Source organism: Eumetopias jubatus, unplaced genomic scaffold, assembly GCF_037043125.1.
Source record: "Eumetopias jubatus isolate StellerSeaLion01/CBP00866 unplaced genomic scaffold, mEumJub1_p1.0 scaffold_4, whole genome shotgun sequence".
Classification (NCBI taxonomy): domain Eukaryota; kingdom Metazoa; phylum Chordata; class Mammalia; order Carnivora; family Otariidae; genus Eumetopias; species Eumetopias jubatus.
In genome coordinates this window covers 125,803,096-125,823,434 of record NW_028274810.1, presented here as the reverse complement: position 1 = coordinate 125,823,434, position 20,339 = coordinate 125,803,096, and the positions used below count along the sequence as shown (strand labels likewise).

The 20,339-nt window shown below is 36.8% G+C and overlaps 1 non-coding gene across 1 annotated transcript; it reads right to left on the bottom strand.

The window, feature by feature from the left end:
- Window positions 1–1,130: 1,130 nt before the first annotated feature.
- Window positions 1,131–1,234, bottom strand: LOC114211206 (U6 spliceosomal RNA). Its single transcript, XR_003609709.1, has one exon. It is a non-coding gene; the product is annotated as a U6 spliceosomal RNA (small nuclear RNA).
- Between the last annotated feature and the right edge of the window lie 19,105 nt (window positions 1,235–20,339).

The following is a 20,339-nucleotide window of genomic DNA, read 5'->3' as shown; positions in this document are numbered from 1 at the left end:
AGACCATTAGTGACAGAGCTAATGATAGCAAAAGTTTTATGCATGGAGGGTTTATTATGCACCACACACGGCAAAGCATTTCACACAATGTTCTCTTAAAATTTCATCACAATCCATTTACTTCTACAAATAAAGAATATGAGAATTTGAGAAGTGAAATGATTTGCCTAAATTATAATAAGCTGCAGTGATGAATTTCAACCCCAAGATGTGATATGAGCCAACCATACTTGCCTCAGCCTATTCTCTAGTTAGAATTCCAGAGCACTCAATTTGCTGACTAATCCAAGGTAGCAGAGCTGGAGAGCTGTGGGCCCACAAACAATTGGTCATTGGGTAATACACGATGTAGCCTACCTCTTTGTACTATTCTCTCTCTCATATTCTTCTCTCATATTCCACCCCCCTCTTTTTTTCCCCCCTTACAGTCATCCTCAAGCCAGCTGGCCTGGATAATTATTAAGTTAAAAAACAAGAAAGGTATATTCCAGGTACTGTAATTATATATTTTCAAACTGCTTCAGTATCTTCATTTCATTTGGAACTCTACTAATTTTTATATAATCTAAGATTATTAAGCACCGTAAAGTATCTTCTATCTTAGAGTGCTTCATTATACTTGCTTCTGGATCATTCTCTGAAAGCATAGCCTATATTGCCTAACTCCTCCTCTAAATAAACCTTCCATGCTTTCTCCTTCTCTCTGATTTAGTTTGTTACTGTAAACTGTAAGCCTGGGTTTTAGGACTCACCATTATATATGCTCATCTTCCTTCTCATCCTGATCTCCTAGTGCCCTATGAATGGAGCATATAGCCAGGTTCTCTGAACTTCACTTTTCAGGTTTGTATACCTCTGATCTCTGAGCCTTTAATTATTCTCTTTCTTCTCAATACAGTAATAAACACTTCTTTCCCTACCTCTTCTACCACCCGTGGAAGCCCCACACATCTGTCAAACCACATCACAAATACCATCTTCCCCCAAACAGGATTTGCCTTCTTCCTTCTATGAATTCCCATAGCACTTTTTTTCTTGGTTAATTACCATAAGTCAGGTTCCCCAGAAGCAGACTATAGAGATTTGCATGAAGGTATTTTTTTCTTTCATAATTAAGATTTTGTTGGTTGGCGAATGTGGGATGCTTCATGAATTCGCATGTCATCCTTGTGCAGAGGCTACACTGATCTTCTCTGTATAGTTCCAATTTTGGTATAGGTGCTGCCCAAAGCATTTTGTTGGGGAAGCAAGGTTGTACAAAGAAGTTGGGCTGCAAAACTATCTCTACTAGGGCCACAGTCAATTCCTTGGGGAGCTCTGGAGGGTCAGGGTCTTTAACTCCCTCTGTCCACCAGTCATTGGCTGTGAGGACCTTGGGCAAGGAGCACATAGGGAGTAATGAGCTATGGACTGTCAGCTGTCAGTACTCCTGGGGAATGAAGACTTCCATCTAAAAAGGTTAGAAGGTAGGGATAGAAATGTGAGTGATACACCACAGTGTCCACGGATTTAACCTAGAAGGAATCTGGCATCCTCTGCTTTGTAGGTCATGTCTTTATCTTCTGGAAACTAGAAATAAGTATTTCCTAAGTATTTTCTGAATTCCTTGTAGCTGTTAGTACAATGCACACAAGATGCTGGGCAAATAATTTGCTGAGATAATTTATCTTATGCTCTTTCACAGAACTTTCACTTTAAAGGTATATTAATGAAGTATGTCAGACACAACCTATCTCTTTTATAGAGGAGAAAAGTGAGGCATAGACTGATAATTGGAGTTGGTCAATAGCACAATTCATTTAAAAGTTTCTTTTTTTTAAGATTTTATTTATTTATTTTTGAGAGAGAGTGAGAGCATGCACAGAGAGGGAGAAGCAGGCTCTGCCCTGAGCAGAGAGCCCGAAGCCGGGCTCAATCCCAGGACCTTGAGATCATGACCTGAGTTGAAAGCAGAACTTAACCTGCTGAGCCACCCAGGTGCCCCCATTTAAAAGTTTCAATGAGAAAACCTAGGTCTCAGGACTCTTAGGCCAATTGTCTTTGAAAAAAAAAAAATGTACTCAATTAGCCAAGTAGAAATAGTAGCTCAAAGAAGGGCTACAGTTGGGTCAAGAGTTAATAACCTTGCTCCCTAAACCCCTTTTCAAAAATTCCTGCTTCTGGGCCTCCTGGAGGTGCCTCAACTTGATAAGTTATTAGACTTCCTTTTGGCACATATTCACATGCAAAGGGCCAGGGCTTTCAACTGAGATTTAAAACAACTTTGGCTCATTGCCCAGGGCTCATACTGTGGAAAGAGCAGAAAGCATCCTCCAAGAATCTTTAAAACAATCACTAAGAGGCAGATGACCTGCAGTATAAGCCCTGAAATCATTTTTCAGGAGATATGCCACAGTCATAAAAACAGGTGAAGTCATAAAGAAGCCTTTTTAAAGACAACAATGTCCCCTTTCCTCTCCCATCCTTGTTTCTAGCCCCAACCCCCCCCATAACTACTCTATTACCCTCACCCACCCCAAATCATAGTTTTAGCAGGGAAAAATCACCTATGATGTAGCCTATTTCTATGAAAACACTAACCTCAGCCATATGAATGAATCTGTTTCTGTTCCACAGATACAGCCCGGTACTTAGCAGGATTTCTTGTTTACTGACACTGCTAAGAACTCCAGAAGACTGGGGCAAGAGCATCATCACCCTGGCTAGTTACCTTCTTTTCTTTGGATTCTTGACATATGGAAAGAGATCTGTACATAGAGATCACATATAAGTAATTGTGCCCTGGCTACAATGAGTTGTTAGAGAAGTGCTAGTCTTGCATTCAATGTCAAATCAATTGTTCTTCAATGTGGCTTTTTTGGTCATTACTCCTGCTCAAGGCCATCAAACACTCCTGATCATAACACCAAATACTGAGCCTAGATCTGCTGACCTTCCACAAACTAATTTCAAGCTGCTCTTTAAGTTCTATTGCCCACTTCTCCTTGGCACAAGTTCTACATTTCAGCAAAATCATCCTATCGGTTCTTATATTATAGGCATTCCCAAGATTTCCAGGAAAGGTCCCCTCAAAACACTCTGGCAACTGACAGGTACTTTATGATTCCCCAAATTCTGGAAATGTGATTACCAAAACCAAAGTTTGTATTCTGCTAGTAGAAACAGCCCAATAGATTCCAACTCTTGAATCGCAATTTATTAATATGTTTCAGTGACAAAAAATTCACCTGCTGGACTGGAGATGCCACTCAGAATTTTCACATAGACCATATTCATACTTTATATTTTCATACACACACACACACACACACACACACACACACACACACACCGCTCTTACATTTTCACACTTGCAAGTTTTTTAATGCTTTCCCCCCAACTGCTGAAAAGCCATTTCTTGATACACTGGTTTTAATCTTACTGAGGCTTCAATGTCCAACTCAGTTGTCATCTCTTCCTTGAAGACATCTGGTGGCCCACTGCTTAGCCTATAGGGTGGTTCACATAGTTTTATGCCTTGTATTATTTGTGTTTACATCTCCTCCTGTCTCTATTAGATAGTAAGCTAGGGCAAGGGCAAAAAACTGATGTTAACCATTTTTCTGTTCCAGCCATAACTGGCACAATCCACTGGGACAAAGTCAATGTTCAACGAAGAATCAAAAAATCATTAGGCATATCTACCAATAGTCACTGCAGTATATATAAAACAAATTTGGGAAATACTTCTAAATATCTTGTTACCTTTTTCTTAAAGTTTATCATATATAATATGTAAATAACTACTAAGTATATATGTTGAAAATTTGTAAAAGGTGATTAAAAGCATGTAAACATCTCTAAGAATATAGAACATTATTTTATACTCCAGAAACAACCGCATCCCCCTGCCTCACAGTCAACTCCTAAAAGTAATCACCATTCTAATATCTATCATCTCAAACCACTTTTCATCTCTTTATATGAATGGAATAGTATGGTATGAACTCCTGTGTGTTTATTTTTTATTTTGTTTTGGTTTTTTTGCTCATTATTATGATGATAGATTTATCGATTTGCTTGTTCCATAGCCTTCGTTCATTCTTTTTATTGCTAAATGATAGTCCATTGTATGAATTTGTAACCATTTATTAATGATAATGGACATTTGGGCTATTTCTAGTTTTTGGAAATTATGAATAAAGTTCCCTGAACATTTGTGTATGTGCCTTTTGGTGCAATGTGCAGGCATTCTGTTGCATAGTTAGCAAGAATGAAAATAACCAAACCACTGTGTATGCATACACTCAACTTTAGTTGATATTACCATACAGTTTTCAAAGTGGTTTTACCAATTTTACCAACATTGTGTGAGAGATCCTATTGCTTTATTTCTTCACCAGCACTTGACATTGTCAGATATTTAAAATTTTAGTCATTCAGGTGGCCTTCTAGGGGTTAGTATGGTTTTAATTTGCATTTCCCTGATGATAATGACAAAAAAAACCTACATTTTCTTATGCTTTCTGGCCACCTGTGAAATGTCTATTTAAGTCCTTTGACATGTGTTTAAGCTGTATTGTTGTGCTTATTAATTTGTGATATTTTTAATACACAAGTATTTTTTGATACAATTTCTCTGTCAGATCTATGATTACAAATCTCCATGCTGCAGTTTACATGTCATGATAGCTCTCTTAATGGTATGTTTTGACAAATAAAAATTACCAACTTTCATTAAATCTAATGCATCAATTTTTCACTTTATGGTTAGTGATTGTGCATGTGTGCATTAATAAGTTCTTGTTTAAGAAATTTTTGCCAAACTTAAGATCATGAAGGTTTTCCTCCATATTTTCCTTAAAAGTTTGTAACTTCACCCTTCAATTTTAGGTCTGAGGTACATATGGGACAAACTTTGGTGCATGGTAGGAGAAAGGTAACAAATTAATTTTTATACAATATACTATTAATCTCAAGGCATTTATCTAAAAAATCACATTTTCCCCCACTGCACTGCCACAATACTATACTATAGATCAATGACAGTTTATGCTTGGGTCTAAAACTGGGTATTCTATTATGTTCCATTTGTCGATATTTCTATCTTTGTGCCCAAATCATATTTTTTTAAAATTTATTTGACAAAGAGAGAGAGAGTACAAGCAGGGGGAGTGGCAGGCAGAGGGAGAGGGAGAAGAGGCTCCCCACCGAGCAAGGAGCCCGATGTGGGGCTTGATTTCAGGACCCCGGGATCTTGACCCGAGCCAAAGGCAGCCGCTTAACTGACTGAGCCACCCCAGGCACACTGCAAATTATAATTTTTAATTATTGTTTTATTGCTGTTGTTTTATTTTTAAATCTGTTAGTTCATGTTTTACAACATTGTTCATCTTTTAGATTTTCTTTGATACTTTAAGTTGTTTGGATTTCTATATGTATTTTATTTTATTTTTTTTAAAGATTCTATATGTTTTTTAGAATTTAGCTTGCCACTTTCTACAAAAAAATTGCCATATGGGATTTATACTTAGAGTTTTATTGATTCTATATGTAAGTTTAGGAAGAATTGACATCTTTAAAATACTGGATCTTCAAACATATAAATCTGGTATATACTTCCATCTATTTAGATCTTTTAAAAAATTTTCTCCATAATACCTTACAGTTTTCAGTGTAGAAGTATGGAGTGACTTTTGTTAAGTTTATTCTGAGACATTTGATATTTTTGGTGCTATCATAAATGAAATGTTTTCTAATGTTCAATTTGACTTGTTTGTTACTAATAATTCAAAGTAATAATTGAATTTTACATATCACTTCACATCCAACAATGCAGGGGGCGGAGCAAGATGGCGGAGGAGTAGGAGACCTGGATTTCGTCTGGTCCCAGGAATTCAGCTGGATAGGGATCAAACCATTCTGAACACCTACGAACTCAACAGGAGATCGAAGAAAAGAATAGCAACAACTCTCTGAACAGAAAAGCGATCACTTACTGGAAGGTAGGACGTGCGGAGAAGTGAATCCGAGGTGATATTCGGGAGGATAGACGGCGGGGGAGGGGCCTCTGACGGCTGCTTCTGGCAAGTGATAGAGCCGCGGAGCACAAAATCGGAACTTTGAGAAGTCGGCTCCGCTGAGGGACGTCGCTCCAGTGGCTAAGCGGGGCGGGGGGGGGGGGGTGGAACCTTCACGGGACAGTGTGGTCTCAGGACCCTCGGGGTCACAGAAAGACCAGGGGTGCCTGAGTGCGGCAGAGCTCCCAGGTATTGGAGCGGGGAAGCCGGCTGCAGAGACAGAGCCGAGGCGCGGGCTCTCAGCTCGGGGTGGCCATAAACCGTGATCCGTGGCCCAGTCGGGCCACTGCTCCTCCAGCAGGGACCCAATAAGTGGCAGATCCGGGGAGACTCCCCTTCCTCCCCCGGGGAGGAGCGGTGCGGAAGCGCACTGCAGGGATCTGCTGGGTTTGGAGACTCCACGCAGGGTCGTGTGCCAGAGATAGAAATGCTCAGTCACAGGCCTGGTGACCATGGAGGGCAGCAGAGACAGGGGAGACGGGAGTGACTGACTGCTTTTCTCTGGGGGTGCAGTGAGGAGTGGGGCCCCGAGTTCTCAGCTCCTCCGGTGGAGACTGGGAGGCTGCCATTTTCTCTCTCGTCCTCCAAAGCTGTACGGAGAGCTTGCAGGGAACAAAAGCTCCCGAGAGCAAACCCGAGCAGATTGCTTAGCCCGGACTGGCAAGGGCGGGGCAATTCTGCCTCCGGTAAAGACATTTGGGAACCACAGCAACAGGCCCCTCCCCCAGAAGATCAGCACGAACAGCCCGCAAGCCAAGACCAAGTTTACCGATCAAGGAGAACGGGAGAACTCCAGCGCTAGGGGAATACTGCACATAGAATTCATGGCTTTTTTACCATGATTCTTTAGTCTTTCAAAGTTAATTTTTTTTAACTTTTTTTTTAATTTTTCTTTTTCCCTTTTTCAACCAACATCTTATCAATCCCTTTTTTAAAAACATTTTTATTTTTCATTTTTAGAGTCATATTCTATCCCTTCATAGTAGTTACCCTTATTTTTGGCATATATATATAAGTTGTTCTCTCTTTAAAATTTTGAAATACAGTTTCTTCTAACAGATCAAAATATACCCTAAATCTCTAGTGTATGGCTTTGTTCTAGTCTCCTGCCTGATCACATTCTCTCCCTTTTTTTTCTTTTCTTTTTTAAATCCTCTTCTTTTTTTTTTTCAAACAACTTCTTATCTTCTTATCAATTCCTTTTATAAAATTTTTTATAATTTTCATCTTTACAGTCATATTCCATCCCTTCATCATATCAACCCTTATTTTTGTACATATATAAGTTTTTCTTTCTTTAAAATTTTGGGAGGCACTTTCTTCTAACAGACCAAAATACACCCAAAATCTAGTGTGTGGCACTGATCTATGCACCAGCCTGATCATATTCGATGATATTCTGTTTTTTTTTGTTTTGTTCTGTTTTTGTTTGTTTTTATCTTTATTTTTCTTTTCTTTTTCTTTTTCCTTTCTTTCCCCCCAATTTCGGGTCTTTTCTGACTTGTTTAGAGTATATTTTCTGGGGATGTTGTTACCCTATTAGCATTTTATTCTCTCATTCATCTGTTCTCCTCTGGACAAAATGACAAGATGGAAAAAATCACCTCAACAAAAAGAACAAGAGGTAGTACCGACTGCCAGGGACCTACTCAATAGGGACATTAGTACAATGTCGTACCTAGAGTTCAGAATCATGATTTTAAAGATACTAGCTGGGCTTGAAAAAAGCGTGGAAGTTATTAGAGAAACCCTTTCTGGAGAAATAAAAGAACTAAAATCTAACCACGTTGAAATCAAAAAGGCTATTAATGAGGTGCAATCAAAAATGGGGGCGCTAACCGCTAGGATAATGAGGCAGAAGAGAGAATCAGTGATATAGAAGACCAAATGATGGAAAATAAAGAAGCTGAGAAAAAGATAAACAACTACGGGATCACGAGGGCAGAATTCGAGAGATAAGCAATACGATAAGATGAAACAACATTAGAATAATTGGGATCCCAGAAGAAGAAGAAAGAGAGAGAGGGGCAGAAGGTATACTGGAGCAAATTATAGCAAAGAACTTCCCTAATTTGGGGAAGGAAACAGGTATCAAAATCCAGGAGGCACAGAGAACCCCTCTCAAAATCAATAAAAATAGGTCAACACCCCGACATCTAATAGTAAAACTTACGAGTCTCAGAGACAAAGAGAAAATCCTGAAAGCAGCTCGGGAGAAGAGATATGTAACCTACAATGGTAGAAACATTAGATGGGCAACAGACCTATCCACAGAGACCTGGCAGGCCAGAAAGGACTGGCATGATATATTCAGACCACTAAACGAGAAAAACATGTAGCCAAGAATACTATATCCAGCGAGGCTGTCAGTGAAAATAGAAGGAGAGATAAAAAGCTTCCAGGACAAACAAAAACTAAAGGAATTTGCAAACACGAAACCAGCCCTACAAGAAATATTGAAAGGGGTCCTCTAAGCAAAGAGAGAGCCTAAAAATAGCATGGACCAGAAAGGAACCCAGACAATATACAGTGACAGTCACCTTACAGGTAATACAATGGTACTAAATTCCTATCTTTCAATAGTTACCCTGAATGTAAATGGGCTCAATGCCCCAATCAAAAGACACAGGCTATCAGATTGGATTAAAAAAAAGACCCATCAACATGCTGTCTGCAAGAGACTCATTTTAGACCCAAAGACACCCCCACATTGAAAGTGAGGGGGTGGAAAACCATTTACCATGCTAATGGACACCAAAAGAAAGCAGGGGTGGCAATCCTTATATCAGACAAATCAGATTTTAAACCAAAGACTGTAATAAGAGATGAGGAAGGACACTATATCCTACTTAAAGGGTCTATCCAACAAGAAGATCTAACAATTATTTTGCATGTTTAATATACACAATTATATTATACATGAATAATAACAGTTATATTTCTTTTTAATTTTTATACCTTTCATTTATTCTCCTTGCTCTGCTGTATTTGAAATGCTATTAAAACACTGGTAGATGTTATATCACTGGATATCCATATCTCTTACCAGACTTCAATGTGTATCTTTAATGTTTGATAATCAAATAAGATTTAGAGGTTTCTGTAGATGGCTATATTTTATCAGATAATTAAGGAAAATTCTGTCTCTGTCTATTTCATCATGGAATAATCACTGGTGACGAATTTTATTAAAGGCTTTTATGTATCTTTTGAGGTTTTCATATGATTTTTATCTTTTATTCTGTTATACTATGATTTATTTTCAAATAGTAAACCAACATTTCATTCCTGAAATAATCTCAGTATGATTATAATAAAGTATTATTTTTCTATATTTCTGGATTCAATTTTCTAATATGTTCTTCAGATTTTCTTGTGTGCATGTTCATGAGAGATGTTGGCCTATACTTGCTTTCTCTTTTTTTCATGGTTTTTGTCAAGTTTTGTGTTAAGGTCATGCTGGACCCATAAAATAAGTTTGCAAATGTTTCTTATTTTTCTGTTCTCTGGAGGAGTTTGTTTAAGATTGTTTTCTTTTCTTTAAATGTTTAGGAGAATTCACCAATGAAGACATTTGATCCTTTAGATTTATTTATGGAAATGTTTTCAATTACGAATTCAACAGTTTTGTGCATATTTTCTATTTCTCCCTATTTTGCTTCAATTAAGTTGAGTTTTCATTTAAATGGTCACATGTATTATAATAAAATTTCCCCAATATCTTCTTATTTTGTTAATCTGTGATATATGTAGTGACATGTTCTCTTTCATTTTTAAAATACATAAACTTCATTTTTACAGCAGTTTTAAGTTTACAACAAAATTGAGCAGAAATGACGTGGAGTTCCGTATACCTCTTGTTCTCACATGTATATGACCACTTCCACCAATGTCCTGTGCCTGAGCAGTACATTTGTTACAGTCTGAATTTACATTGAACATCATTATTATTCAAAACATGTAAATTACATAAGGGGTCATCTTTGGTAATATACATTCTATGGGTTACCACAGATCTATAATGGCATGTATCGACTATTGTAGTATAATGCAAATAGCTTCACTGCCCTAAAAGTCCTCTGTGCTCCACTTAATCCCTCTCTCCCCTCAAACTTTTGACAAACACCAATCTTTTTGCTTGTTTTTAATTTTTTATTTAAATTCAATTTAGTTAACAAATAGTGTATTATTAGTTTCAGGGACAGAATTTAGTGATTCATCAGTTGCATATAACACCCAGTGCTCATTACATCAAGTGCCCTCTTTAATGCCCACCACCCAATTACCCCATCCCTCCATAAAAACAGAGAGGGAGACAAACCATAAGAGACTCTTAACTATAGTAAACAAACTGAGAGTTACTGTAGGGGAGGTGGGTGTTTGTTTTTGACAACCACTCATCTTATTGTTTCTGCAACAGTGCCTTTTCCAGAATGTCATATGGTTGGAATCATACAGTATGTAGCCTTTTCAAATTGACTTCTTTTCCTTAGGAGTAGGCATTTAAGTTTCCTCCATGTGATTTCATGACTTGATAGCTCATTTCTTTTTAGCCCTGAACAAAACTGCACAATCTAGTGTACCACAGTTCATTTATCTATTCACCTACTGACTAAGGACTAAGGACTTCTTGGTTGTTTCCAAATCCTGGTAATTATAAGTACAGCTGCTATAAACATTCATGTGCAGGTTTTTGTGTGGACATGTTTTCAATACAGGTAGGGATAAATAGCAAGGAATGTAATTGCTGGATTGTATGATAAGAGCTTATTAAGTTTCATTAGAAACTGTCAAACTATTTCCCAAAGTAGCTGTACCATTTTGAATTCCTACTAGCAATGATGTTCTACACCCTTAACTGCATTTAGTGTTGTTAGTATTCTGGATTTTAGCCATTCTAATAGGTATGTAGCAGTGTTTCATTATTGTTTGAATTTGCATTTCCCTGATGACATATGATGTGGGGTATCTTTTCATATGCATATTTACCATCTGGGTATCTTTTCTAATGAGGTTTCCACTGAGGTCTTTAGCCCATTTTTAAATCAGGTTGTTTGTTTTCTTATTGTTGAGTTTTAAGAGTTCTTTGCAAATTTTTAGGTAACAGTCCTTTATCAGATGTATCTTCTATAAATGTTTTCTTCCAGTCTGTGGCTATTCTTCTTGCTCTATTGACAGAATCTTTTATAGAGCAGAAGTTTCTAAATTTTAATTAAGTCAAGCTAATCAATTCTTTTTTTTTCCCATTTATCATTTTGTTGAATAAGACCAAAAGCAATCCAATTCACAGATTGAGTAATTGTTTCTTGAAGAAATGACTTTTCTTTTTTTCTTCAATTAATATATTGTTACTTAGTGCCAACTTATTTTCTTGACACTTAGTATTAAAGGCACAACAATGAATAAATTCAGCTTTTACTATCAAATAATTAAATACATAATTGTGGTGGAGTGAGAAGAGATAGGCATGTAACTAACCAATCAACTAAAATCATAAAATAAGACAGACCAAAAAAAATTAGAATAAGCAACTAAAATCTTTGGGGAATAGAGAAATGATTATTATAATTATAATCAAAATCATCATTGTCATCATCATCACCCTCTTTATATTTTTATTATTTTTTTAAATGATGTTTATGGAAAAATTAACATGTCCTTGGCCCCCTGCTAAGTGATGGTATGTGTATGAAGACTGTCTTCCAAGTTAATAGCTGCATTATTAGAACTTTTGGTAAACAACATGTAGGATGTGTAAATAGTGCTACATAAAGAACAAACATGGAGAAAACTTAAAATATTTTAAGATCGCTGTGAAACTACACTTTGACTGTGTTCTACAAGATTTGAAGGGCTAGGGAAGGAAGGGTAGGTTTTAGGTATTCTTGACAAAGAGAAGAGCATCACATTTTGCAGTTTGTAATGTATTTTTCACTTACTTTACTTTCTTTACTTTTTTTCACTTGGCCTCCTTTCAAAAATCAGCCTCTGAGATCAGTCTGGAAGAGATACCATTATTCCCTCTCTAACAGATGAAGAAATAAAGAATTGAGTATCAGAAACAGTAAATGACATAATCAAGTTTCCATGACATGTCAGTCAGCAGAGAGGACACTTGACCTTGTCTATACTTAGGACTATTGCCAGAACCTCCATGAAAGGCAGGGAAAGAAGCTTTGATGATGGTCATGAAAAGCAAGAACAAAGTATCTAAAGGTGTTGAAACCCTGTAAGCAAATCTGAAATTAACAGTGATGAGAACAGTAAGCTCCCTATTTACGGGGGATGCATGCCAAGGCCCACAATGGGTGTCTGAAACCATGGATGGAACCAAACCCTACACAGACTATGTTTTTTCCTATGCATACATACCTACGATGACGTTTAATTCATGAATTAGGCACAGTAAGAGATTAACAATGATAATTAATAATAAAATAGAACAATTATAACAATATACTATAATGAAAGTTATGTGAATGTGGACTCTGTCTCTCAAAACATCTTTTTGCTCCGTATTCACCCTCCTTCTTGTGAAGATGTGAGATGACAAAATGCCCACGTGATGAGATAAAGGGAGGGGGATGCCGTAGGCACTGTGACATAGCCTTAGGCTACTATTGACCTTCTGATGATAGGTCAGATGGAGGGCCACCTGCTTCCAAACCAGGGTTGACTGAAGGTCACTGAAACCACAGATAAGGGGAGTGCTGTAAATAGAATGATGAGGGTAATATCAGAGGGTGTGATGTGATTTCAGAAAACTTGGTTTTGACAGAGTCTGCATTTGGGGGTTTAGGACCTTAGGCAAGATCACCACACTCCCTACTCCTCAGTTTCCTCCTTTGTGGAATAGTGACAAATACCACCACAACCAGCACCACCAACAAAAACAAAAAACCCATGGATTGTTCTGAGGATAAATTGAAATAACATACATAACAACACTTCAAAATTATGAAAAGTGTCCTTCAATCCTGAGCTAATTTTATAATAATTATCATGTCTCTCAGCCTTGTCCAGATTTTCATACTTTTAAAAAGAGTTATTTCTTGTTTCTATAAAATAGACTCCTACATATTATGAGAAGTTTGGTTTTATGTATCACTTTATGTCTCTTTGTTTATTCTCAGTATTGAGTGAGTACATGTGTCCATGGGTCACAGACTGCTAGGGTAATGAATCTGCTGCCTGAAGAATTATGATTTCAGGTGGGGAGCATGAAGCAAAAGCACGGACATAAGTCTATGTTCCCCCAAACATCCTAAGTCATAAATATTGTGGTGCTGAAAAGTTAGCAGAGAAATTACATATAGTCTGCACCAAGTTATGGTGCAAAAATCATTTCTCTCTAGAATTACTGGAAGTTTGCAATAGAATGAGCTACAGCATTCTACCGCTATTACCATTAAAATGTAATAGTAATAATGCTAATGCTCATAAAATGAATTTGCATGAACTCATTTTATTAGAATTAGTCCTGTTGACAAAGTACATTAAAATAATATTTAATAAGAACTTCAATAATTGGAAACCTAAATTAATAAAAAATTTTTCTTCATATTTTCTATTTTATGGAGTAGAAGAAGTAGGAAGGAAAGAAAAAAGAAGAAGAGGGAGACTAAAAAATAGAGAAAGAAGGAAGAAGGAAAATATTACCTTTTATGGAGGGTCCATGATGATAATCTGAGAGTGGATGGGCTCAACTTTTGGCATGTCTGAAGCAATAATATGAACTGCAAGTACATTCCTTTGATTCATTCAATGGCTGTTGAGATAAGAACGATAATTTACAGGAACCATTACAGAATCTCAGGACTGTACAGAAAGGAGGAGGAGGCCATGGTTGGGCACACACATTATGAAAAGTACTTTCTATTCATTAGATCATTTAAATCTCATAACTACCCATTATGAGAGTTATTATTAAGCCCATTGTGCAGATGAGGAAATGAGACTTTAGGAGATTAAATTGTTTGTCCAAGGTATGAGAAGGAAGGATTCAAATGCACCCAGTTCTTCTTGAATTTAAGCCCTTGCTTGTTTGTTGATACCATACTGAACTAACAAAGGAAAACATAAAATGCATAAAGTTAAAATGGAAAGGAATTTGTGTTTTTTCATCTTAAGTATAATATGAAGCCATTGGAGGACTTCAAATAAAAGAGTGAACTGCTTTAATTACTAATATTAGCCAGAATGGAACTCAGGATTAGGTCTTCCATCTTATGGAATATAACATAGTTATTAATATGTGTAATGTAGCTAAATGAACTGAAAGGAGACGATGAGAGACATGATATATGTTATAAAATAACCACCTCTTTTTTCTGTTTGCAGAATTGATTGCAGAGGGCATGAGTAGAAGCAGGAAGATCACTTAGGAGGTCACTGGCAAGTAGAAGGTAATGGTGGCTTGAACTAAATTATTGTTAATGTAGCTGAGAAATGTCAATGCCTTTGGGATATGGAATTGAGGGAGCTTGATAACAGATTTTAAGAGGTAAAATAGGTGGGTGAATCTGGATATTCTTTGCAAAAAGGTGAGACAAATTTGGTCCTCTTTTTCTGAATTTTTTTCTTTCAAAAACACTGGCCTGTTTTTCTTGTTAGGACTTAGGTAGCATTTTCTCTATTCGTTTTATACATTTTCTTTAAGATTCTACCACTGAGCTAGAATTAAAATGCAAACACACACACATACACTCCTACCTACACACACCCACACACACATTTTTGGGCATGTCAGAATGCAGAACATTTAACACTCACAAAGTCTTTCTGAAACATATGTTGGAGAAAAATAGCAGCAAAATGACAAATGAATTCAAGAGAAAGAAAAAATGAAAGAATTAAGATGGGCTCATCAGCAAATAAATTATTACTTACTACATTTAAATCTAAATTATGTTGGTTATATAATGTCAAAAAACAAATAAATCTCTCTAAATTAAATTCTGAGATAATCTTGAAATGGATGTAGCAGTGACAGAGGGGTTTGAAATCATGTCATTTCTTGCCTTTTTAGTAAATAAGATACAATTAAAAAATGTAAGTTAAAATGTTTGTTATTTCTCTAAGGGTAATCACTAAAGAAAACAAACAAGAGTATACATTTTGTGTAATTATAGGCATATAGAATAAAGAAAAATTTTACTGATCCAAACAAGCTGAAAACTACAATATCATACTAAAAACATGCTAAGAAGCATGTCAAATAAAAACTGTTAGATAACATAGCAGGAATAATTTCAACTATATCAATAATCATATTAAATGTGAATGGATTAAATTCATTTTGTAAAAATAAGAAAATATCCTGTTAATTAAAGAAACAATATTCAACTATATCCTATACACAGGAGACAGAACTAGAGCTCTTTGAAGTCCCCACCATTATCTGTGTTTTTACCATCATTTCCACATTTCTTATCCCCTGGCACATACTGAAACACAGGCTTCTGAGTAAGTCAACTGTGAGCCCACCAAGCAAACATCTCAGGTCACATGCCTAGCTTTCTACAACATCTTATTTCTGATTTCTAACAATTTTATTTCTTTTTTTTTAATCTGTTGCATTTCTTTCTTTCTTTCTTTCTTTCTTTCTGTCTTTCTGTCTTTCTGTCTTTCTGTCTTTCTTTCTTTATTCATGAGCGACAGAGGCAGAGGGAGAAGTAGGTTCCCCACGGAGCAGACAGCCCGATGCGGGACTCAATCCCAGGACCCTGGGATCATGACCTGAGCCGAAGGCAGACGCTTAACCGACTGAGCCACCCAGGCATCCCTAGCAATTTTATTTCTTATAAACACAACCATGCATTTTGTTCTGTTGCTTCCCACCACACAGTTTCTTGCTTTTAGTAGGAGATACCTTAGTCTCTCTTGTCTGAATCATACATTCCCCACTTTATGATATTTATAAAACAGAATGATAAGGAATCCGGACGTTCTGCTTGAGTCATACATTTTACTATAGACAAGTCAGTTAGCATCTCAGGGACACAAATATGTACATATGGAAAGAGGAAAATGATTCTTGTCCCCTTTACTCACAGGGTTGCTGTTAATATCAAATGATAAAATATATGTAAAATACTTTGGACAGAACAAGGTGTGACACAAATATAAAGAACTGCTAGAACTCTGATTATTTGGTATTTGAAACCTATTGGAAATCCTTATTTCTTCCAATATAGTATAGCGGTTAAGAGTGTGAACTCTGGATCTTGGGTTCATAGTATCCCTAAAATTTACAAGACACATGACCTTGAACTGGGCTAGAAGATCTCTGAGGTTCTTTCCAGCCACAATATTTTATAATTTTATGGAGTTCATAAGGGACTCATAAGCTGATGTTCTTCCCCACATTGGCACCTCTTGACCTGTCTTTAACATTACCAGTATGCTCTGACCCTTCTTCCAAATAGACATAATCAGAACTGGTGTAGAAGAAAGAAGAGCTGTGGTAATACAATTTTCTTAGCCTTTGCAAGAAAGAGTCCATGACTCGAGGCATCTCCTATTTGAATAGGGAAACCTGAAAAACCTCTTTTTCACTACCAGCTCTGCCTTGAGGATGTCTCCAAATATTTTGCCAATAAGTATGGGAATCCGTCCATCCATGCAGCTGAAATTGTGGGCAGGGTTCACCAAAGAGTGAGCACACAGGGCAGGAACATATGAAAACATTTCTCAGAAAAAAATAGCATTTCTCCCTTTTCAGTAGGGACAATGTTTTGTTTCTGTTTAGGAATCATAGAAACTGCGAATGAACAAGCTGTATTGGGTCATCTAATCTGCCCTCCAGGGAGGGGACGAGCTGCTGCAGTTCATTCAATTCCCTTCCAGTTTCACGTGGAGACTCCAATGGGGGTTTTTGCCATGTGCTCTGGCCAAGGCTCTGTGCTCCAAGTCAGTATTGCAGGAGTGTTGCCGTAACATTGGAAAGAAAAGGAAAAAGAACCTCCAACGAAAACATTTGTTGAGGGGGACGATTAAAAGAGGTTAACCCTATACATAAATGTGAAAATTGAAAATGTGTAAGGGGAACTGTATTTCTCAATGTTGAAACAAGTAGGGTTTCATAATTTTCATTAACCAAAGATAAAAAGGTAATCATTCTGTATTTGTCAAAGACCGTGAGATTAATGAGTGTTTCAAGTTTCTTGATTTTTTAAAAAAATTAGGGGTTTTTAAAAACATATAAATAGTATCCTAAACACTTTAAGCTTGCAAGACATTCATAGCCATGTGTATGTTCTAAAAGGTGACATAGATCCATATTTTGAGTTTTGTTGAATGTTTACTATGTGCCAAGCCATTATGTTAAATATTTTGCAAAAATTTTCTCTGTCACTCCTCATAAAACACTGAGATGTATTTTATCTCTTTTCTAGATAAATAACAATCAAAAACTGAGCTTTACAAAGGCTAACCAGCTTGCTTGATTTCAAAACTGTGGCAGAGTGGAGTTTTGAGGTCATATTGGTCGGTCAGATTCCAAAACTCTGAACCACTATCTTTTATTTTGCATCCCAACCACACCTAGCAATATATTTAACAATTATCAGATATTCAACAAATTTTTAAAAAAGATTGTATTTATTTACTTATTTGAAAGAGAGCGAGAGAGAGAGCACAAGCGTGAGCAGGGGGAGAAGCAGATGAAGAGGGAGAGAGAGAATCTTTTTTTTTTTTTAAGATTTTATTTATTAGAGAGAATGAGAGAGAGAGAGAGAGCATGAGAGCGGGGAGGGTCAGAAGGAGAAGCAGACTCCCCACTGAGCAGGGAGCCCGATGTGGGACTCAATCCCGAGACTCCAGGATCATGACCTGAGCCGAAGGCAGTCGCTTAACCAACTGAGCCACCCAGGTGCCCTGGAGAGAGAGAATCTTAAGCCAACTTTCCACTGAGCTCAGAGCTGACATGGGGCTCCATCCCATGACCCCAAGATCATGACCGGAGCCAAAACCAAGAGTCCCGATATTTAACCGACTGAGTCACCCAGGCGCCCCTAAAGAATTTTTTTAATAGACTATCCTTTTAGTTAGAGAAGAGCAGCGGCTTATTATTGGATTTCATGAGCACAGGGAACTTGTTTCTGTCCAGAAATATATGAAGACTGTATACTGCAGGTTCCAGAAAATGACTGACTTGATCTATACACCTGCTCTGTTGACCCTCGGCATGCTTTTTAACACTTTTGTGTCTGCCCCAGTTTTCCCACATCAAAACTGAGGGATTTTACCTTCATTCATGAGGTTTTTGTGAGGAATTAAATGAATGGCTATAGAAAGGCAGATAACATACTGCCCAGCATAAAATTAAATAATAACTCTCATGTTGCATTATTATGTGTTTATGAGATACTAATATCTTCATTAAAGTTTTCATTGGTCAATATGTTTATTATTTATATTATACTAGATTTATGTATTTTAATTTATTAATATTAATGATCACTGTCATTGCATAGGGTCATTTGATCTGAAATCTCTCCTTTATCTACCTTCCGATCCTAAATCTCTTTAGTTTTGTATGATCTGTTAATTGAATGGGAACATCTCTGAGAGGAATATTAATTTAGTCCTTATTTGCATTCTGATTGTGAGTTAATATGTCCAATTGTGTCCTTCTATCTGGTCTGGAGAAGGATCTGAACAGATGAACCTAGCAGCACACACAGCCAGCCTACAGAACACACAACAGGAAATAGTGGCTACACTTGGAGTGAGAGGCACCCAGGACAAACAGGCTCTCCTCATGGTTTAGTCTGCGCGTTCCCTGGAGTGGTTGGTATTTAATATGTGGGACAGTTTGTCCTTTCACAAGTGAAAACATAACTTTCATTCGTCCTCTCCTAATGTGAGCTGTTTTGGATTTTTTAACTTCTAAGTTCTGACAGTTATTTAAGTAAATCTGCTGACATGAAAATGCTTTTGCAGTTGGAATTCTATAATTAAATGTTGTATACACTTTTCAATATCATTTAAAAAAATTTTAAAGTTGTTTATATTAAAAATAAGACTATATTTAATATTACTTAAAATTTATACTCATGATAGAATATTAAGAAAAGCATTAAGTAGGAAAAAGAAAAATAAAATCACTCGAGGCACCAATATTCAAAGATAAACAAACTTAACCTTTCTTATGTTTATTTTAATACTTTCTTTATTTAAATATTAACATTTGTTCTATTCTTTTGCTTTGTTATTTTTATATGCCTATAATAATTTTGTAACTGCTTTTCACATAATTAAATATCACACATATTTTCCTTATTAATACATGGTGTTAAAACACTTTTAATGCCTGCATAAATCAGTTCAGTAGATGTGGTTTCCGTATTTTATTTAATCATTTTCCTAATGGCTGCACATTTATTTTATGTCATTTACATATTATTTTGATTTACTGCACTTATAAATAATACTATTCTGAACATTTTGTGTATAAACAAATGTATATTAAGGCCTGAACATGTACCAGACCCAGAGTTTGTCCCTATGGGATCAACACTGAATAAGTCATGGCCCAGCCTGGGAGGACCTTAGAATCCATTGGGAAAGATTAACAAATCAGTAAAAGGCATTTCTTTGCATGGCTCAGTAAGAACTTTGATCTCATGTACAAAAGTTGCTTTGGAAGCAAAAAAAGGAAGAGAAGCTGCTTCAGGCAGGGGTTTGGGACAACTATCTGGATCAGGTAATGCTTGAACTGATATTGAATTAAGGGGTGCCTGCGTGGCTCAGTCAGTTAAGTGTCTGCCATCAGCTCAGGCCATGATCCCAGGGTCCTAGGATCGAGTTCCGCATCGGGCTCCCTGCTCAGCGGAGAGTCTGCTTCTCCTTCTCCCTTTGCCCTTCCCCCCAGCTTGTGCTCTCTCGCTCACTCTCTGTCTCTCTCAAATAAAATCTTTAAAAAAAAAAAAGTTGAGTTGAATTTAACTGGGTAAAATGGTGGGGACAGAAGAATTTCTTTTCAAGAGGAAAAGAGCTTGTGCAAATATGTGTAATTTCTGAGGAATACTGACTAGTCCAATACGACAAGAGGAAAAGGCTAGTAATCGATAACATATCTTATTTGCCAGGTGCCAGGTTAACTACTTTACAACTATTAGCTTATTTAACCCCTACAGTATCCTTCTGTAGTAGGTATTATTATTACCTCAATTTCAGATGAAAAAACAGAGGCTAAATGAAATTCCATAGATTGTTCAAACACACACATTGAATTTGCAAGGGGTGCTGGATTTGACTCACACAATCTGATTCCAG